The sequence below is a fragment of the Pteropus medius genome, unplaced genomic scaffold (assembly GCF_902729225.1).
Source record: "Pteropus medius unplaced genomic scaffold, Ma_sr-lr_union100, whole genome shotgun sequence".
Classification (NCBI taxonomy): domain Eukaryota; kingdom Metazoa; phylum Chordata; class Mammalia; order Chiroptera; family Pteropodidae; genus Pteropus; species Pteropus medius.
This window is the reverse complement of record NW_024346238.1, coordinates 2,351-8,392: the sequence shown is the minus strand read 5'-3', so window position 1 is coordinate 8,392 and position 6,042 is coordinate 2,351. Positions and strand designations below refer to the sequence as shown.

The 6,042-nt window shown below is 34.2% G+C and overlaps 1 pseudogene; it reads right to left on the bottom strand.

Annotated features, from left to right (window-relative positions):
* Window positions 1-3,418: 3,418 nt before the first annotated feature.
* LOC120613081 (olfactory receptor 10AG1-like) lies at window positions 3,419-4,379 on the bottom strand (annotated as a pseudogene).
* Window positions 4,380-6,042: the final 1,663 nt, after the last annotated feature.

Here is a 6,042-nt window from a genome sequence, read left to right as displayed (position 1 = left end):
TATAGTCTAATGAGAATCAATTTTCTAAGACCAATTTTCTTAGACAAAATCTTTGTAACGTAAACTTTCATTTATGTTAAATATGGAAACCATTAATCCCAGCATACTGTTCAATAATTTTCCCTATTAACATCCCCATACAGTGTATGATAAACATCAATTAACTTTAACTCTGCCAATAAATATGACTCTTTTACCCTAATATTTTTTTACATATCCCTCCATTCCTAAGTAAGATTCTAATGTCATATGGTTCCTTTGAACCAAATACAAATTCTTTTTTCTATTTTCTCTTTGTCATTTTTCCTAATAACATGTAACTTTGATTAAATCCAATTATTATTTAACCTGGTATGCGAATAACTGGAGCCTATGAATTAAACTTACACACATACACACGCGCGCGCGCACACACACACACACACACACACACACACATACACTATCTTGATTCACTTCATAGTAATGCCATTCAATATCAGGCAGTGTATACTGTTTGACAATTTCCACTATACTTTATTAATATTTGTTCTCTAACTTTCCAAAACAAATATACAACAAAGATTATGTTTTTTATCTCATCACTCTGCTACACACGTCTCTACCTGTTAACACCAACATTTGATATTTTTTCATTAATACTTTGATAAATAAAGCTTCAGACAAGTAGTCTCTTACATTTCCCTATTTTCACTAGTACTGGTTCTCAGAATTACCTTAAATGAATAATGGTGATTATTAATGTCTTTACTATTATCATTTGACTCACGTTTAATTTTTATTGCTTTATCATTAAGAAAGTAAGGATCTTTGTGAATTACCATAAGTAGTTAACTCATTTTCAAAGATTTTAGAATTGCCTGTTTTCCTGTTTTATTTTTTGTATCTTGATCCTGCAATTAAGAACTTTCTTTAAATAAAATAGGTTAACAAAACAATTACAGCTTACTTCATAGATTTGCATGAAGATATCTGTGTGAGTGGAGGTGTTTATTAACCTGTAAACTTGTTAAGTTCTTCTGTCATGTTGAGGAGCCACTATAATTCTATGACATTCTTGCTGGCATCAAAAGTTGGCTGCTCTTAAATAGGAAGCAGCCGCGCTCACCTGGGGGAATCTTTTCTCGTGTCAATTAAATTCCTGAACACTGCATTGTTTTGGTAATCATCTGGGTTTATTTTTTCCTTGTAGGTGGCTGCCCTTCTCTTCACCCCTTCTTGGCACAAAGCTCACCTCAATGGGATGTCCCTTGGTGAAGAAACACCACCTAATTGTCAAGTAGTACTTTCAGGAGAAAGTTAAAAATCATTCTACAAATTGTATTTCAGACTTAATAATTAGAGTGTATTTGACTTCCTTACTTTTATTCCCATAACGGATCTAAATCTAGATCTTCCACACCATTAGAAAAATGTGTCACATGTTGTATCACATGAATGTGGCATGCTTGGTCTCTTCAACACATTGTGTGTTGAGAGCCCTTTTCAGAAGTGGAATTCTCTCGATAGATTAACTTTTGTGGAAATTAAAGCATGTCGTGCCTGCTGATGGAAACAAAACTGGATGGCTTTATTTTCTATGAATCTCCTCAGGCATCAGGGAGGTTTCTAATTGATTCAAAAATGTAAGCTACTGCAAAAACAAACATTTTAACTAAGAATATTTAAGACGGAAAACAAACAAACTTTATGCTAAAGTACTTATTCCATTTCAGCTACGTCGAAGCAGGTATGGAGGTAACATTATCACACACGATAATTCTACTAGTAATTATATTTGTTTTTTCCTGTTTTAATGTTTTTTGAGTATTCGACGTGTTTTTGTTTTTGTTTTTGTTTTTATTTTAAGCCTCCTTCTCTTTACTACAGGTTTTTCTCTTACATTTGCCCTCTGTGCTCTTTATTATTACTGATATGGGGTTTGTGTGGGGTTTCCATCATGCTTATCTACAAATAAGAACTGCTCATGTGATTTGCCTCCAAGAATTGTGTCAATTCCTTACAGACTGGGACAAATTGAATGTCCATCCCACATTAAGACTGAAAATTTGGATATTTCCTTATTTAATTAAATATCACCACCACTAAAAAAAATTATTATTTTATTATTAAATATTATTAAAAATTAAAGCAGTTTTTCAGGTTTATCAGCGTCTTAAGCATCTTACACCCATTTCAAAAAACAATTTTCGGTCAGCATTCAGAAAGCTGTGAATTACAGACAGATGCAAAATAAGGAAAGAAGTGCGCCCTTAAGAGTCTGAGCACAGAAGAGACACATTGCATCTGTAGACTCACACGCCACTGTATGAACTAATCACATGGCCTAACGAAGATGTGAGAGGGCTAGAGAATGTTGTTCACTGTGTGTCAAAGACACAGAAACCTATTTGGAGAGCATCAAGCCAGACTCTGACACTGTCCTCAGTTTTGGTCACTAACAGTACGCTACAGCGTGCTGTAACATATGTACATTTATATTTAAGTTTTAACAGGTCATTTAATAACAGAATATTTATGTGTGGTACATAGTTATGTATTTTATTTGGCCTTTTAGACATTGTTTGTAATACAATGTCATTATAATTTTTATTTTTAAATTAACAATGTGACTGAAGCATAATTTACAGAAAATAGAGTACAAACACTCAACTAGATTTAATGAGATTTCAAATGCAACAAGATTTAACAAATATATACACTCCTGAAACCATCGCCACAAAGAAGATACCAAACATTCACAATATCCCTAACATTTCCTCACATAGCTTCATAATCCATCCTTACTTGACCCCAACCACAGGGAACCACAGATCAGATAACTGTAGCTATTATTAATCATTTACAATCTGTCAGAATGTGTTCCTTTATCCAGACGTCTTTGCTCACAGTAAGGATTTTAAGTTTTACCTAGGTTCTACTGTTTGTTATTTATTTTCAGTATAGTCTTGAACTTCAAGCTTTATTTTGTTCATTTATTTATTTCTTATAGAATTTGAATTGTTTCTCAATTTTTGGTTATCAGAAATAGAGCTACTATGTATATTGAACAAATTTTTGAGTGGAGCATCTATTGTAATTTCTTTTGAGTTAATATTTAGAAGTAAAACGGTTAGATCATGTTGTAGGTGTTATGTTTAGCCCTTTTGGAAACTGTCCATGTGTTTTTCAAAGTGGTTATACTATTTTACACTTTCACCAGCTACATATTTGCATAACAACAGCTTGATGCCTTTGTCAACACTTGGCACACTTAGAATTCTCAATTTTTTCCATCCTCATGAATGAGTTGAGAAATTATGGCTTCGATGTGTATTTGTCTGACTAAAGACGGGTATGTTTTTACATCCTTAATAGGGGAGAATGACCAAAATTAATGTAGGAAGACTGTGATGAGCAAGAAACAAATTTTATTGAGTTATGTTTTATAGTCATGAACAATCCATTTCAGTAGGAATTTTTTCAGTGCAACCATAACATCTTTGTTTCTCAGATAATATATTATGGTGTTAAACATTAGTGTCACGGTGGTGTTAAAAAGAGAAAGAAATTTGTCCATTCCTATGAAATGATTGGACTTTGGTCTCAAATATGTAATGATGCCTGATCCAAAGAATAAAGCCACAACCATGAGATGGAAGAACAAGGGGGGAACGCCTTGGCTCACCCAATTGCTGATGGCAGCTTCAGGATGGTCAAGATTATTTTCACATAAGATCCAAGAATCAACATAAAAAGAATAGCTACAACTAGAACAATAACCACATCAATCAACATCTCCATCATCAAAGTGTCCCCACAGGCAAGCTTAAGTACTAGAGGTACATCACAGAAAAAGTGATTTAACTGGTGAAATCTATAGAAGGGTAGAGAGAAGATCTGGTAGGTGAACCCTGCGTGTACTGTAATTCCAGTCGTCCGACAGCCAGCTGCCAATTTAATACACAGCCAATTGTTCATGATGAGAGGGTAGAATAATGGGTTGCAAATGGCTATATACCTGTCATAAGCCATAATGGTCAGAATAAAGCAGTCTGTGCCTCCCAAGACCAGAAAGAAATACATTTGAGTTGCACAAGCCAGAAAATTTTTTTTTCTATTTTCTCTGCAAAGATCTATTCAAAATCTTGGAACAGTGAGTGACGCATATTTCCGAAGAAGAAAGGTTTCCAAGGAAAAAATACATAGGGTTCTGAAGTAAAAATCCACCCTGGTTATTATAATAACGAGGCTATTTCCCATCAGAATGATCACATAGATGATCAGAAACACCCCAAAAAGAAGTCCTTATAGTTGGGAATATCAGAAAATCCAAGCAGGATGAAACCCATCGATGCAGTGCAGTTTCCCTGGGAGGATTCTTGTTCTGTGGATTCCATATAGGAACAAAATGATTGTGAGGCTTAGAGATCACTTCAGTCCACTGGGCCCAGTTGCAGAGAGGGACACATTAAATACATGGTTTCAAATCCAGTGACACAGGATAGATATCCAGTGTTTCTGTTTGTTGGTTTTGCATTTTGGGAATATATTTCAAATCCAAAAGCCTAAAATTGGAATATGTAGAAACAGAAGAAAATCTTTAACTCTCTTCTTCCTGTTCATATTAACAATATGAACAAAAGAATAACACAGCCAACCTGACAGCAATGTAATAAGAGCAAAGTATGCCAGGTGGCCTGGTCTTAGGATCAGAACTGCTCTAAGGAACTTGTGACATTCTCTAATGAGAAATGTATCTCCTTCCTGATCAATCTAGTCTTTATTTGCTTTCTCTTTGTGTTTTTTGTTTGTTTGTTTGTTTGTTTGTTTGTTTGTTGCGTAGCCCCTTCTCATTTATAATCCACTTATGTGATGTTTTCGTGTTTGGTTTTACGTTTCCCTGTGAACTTCATCTCAGATAAGCAAAGGGCAAGGTCATCAGTCAGACTCCACTGCAGGTCCAGGTCAGTCCTGCCCTGGCTGCTTACTACCTGGGGAAGAGACTTAGGCATTGATCAAAAAAATAAGGACTATAGCCTTGCTCTGTCATAGAAAAGTATTTCATTTAATATATTATAGAAACTTATATAAGTAGTATTATATAATAATAAGTCATCTGTCAACTTGAATTTCAGAATTTAAAAAAAAGATGTAAGATTCTGTTTTAGCATGTTCTCATCCTCACCATGGTCCCCAACAATCTTAACAGCTCTACTTATACCCTGAATTTTTGGCATAATTTAGGAGTAATTAGGTTTAGGCATTTACAGGGTAATTACATGAAGAAAAGAGAAAATAAAATGTGTAAGAGTATTTGATCATAAAATTCACGCCTGAAATCAGAGGAAATATAAAATCAGCCTTTGTATACTTTTGTCCACATTAAATGTGTATACACATTAGAATAAGTAATAAATCATATATTATGAATATAATATATATTATGCAAATATATATTTAAAATATCTATATATGAATAATGTTTCAAAAACAGGGTGCAAAGTGCAGTGTAGATTTAGCCTAACGATCTCCTTAAATAATTAAGCATTTCAGATCATGTATGTTCAGACTCTCACTCACTGTGGTGGGTCCTCAACATCATGTTTTGATTTCCCAACAGCCTTCCTTCATGCTAACCGTTGACTTTTGTTGCAGATTGGCATACTCCAAAATCTACAATGTAATAATTTTTGAAGTTTGTCCTCCATTCCTTCTTAGCTCACCTCTGCTGTGGCTCAAAAATGTCAAGTAGAAGGATAAAGGACCTGGGACATTTTCGATTCAAATAATACGTTCTATTAACCGAGACTGAGGACATTTCCTGAATCTTCTCCCGTCATCTCTACTTTTGTTTTTCTGGACTTTCTCTCACTTTTTTCTTCTCTTTTCACATTTTGTTAGTTATTGTCCTGTTTTATGTCTTCTCAAACTTTCAAGATTTTCTATCACCTCAGAAGTTATTCCTTATGAAAAACAACTGCAACAAAAAGATAACTGAATTTTTAGTGACCCAGACCTATTTGATGAATGGATGGAGAAATCAATAGGTATATATTTTGT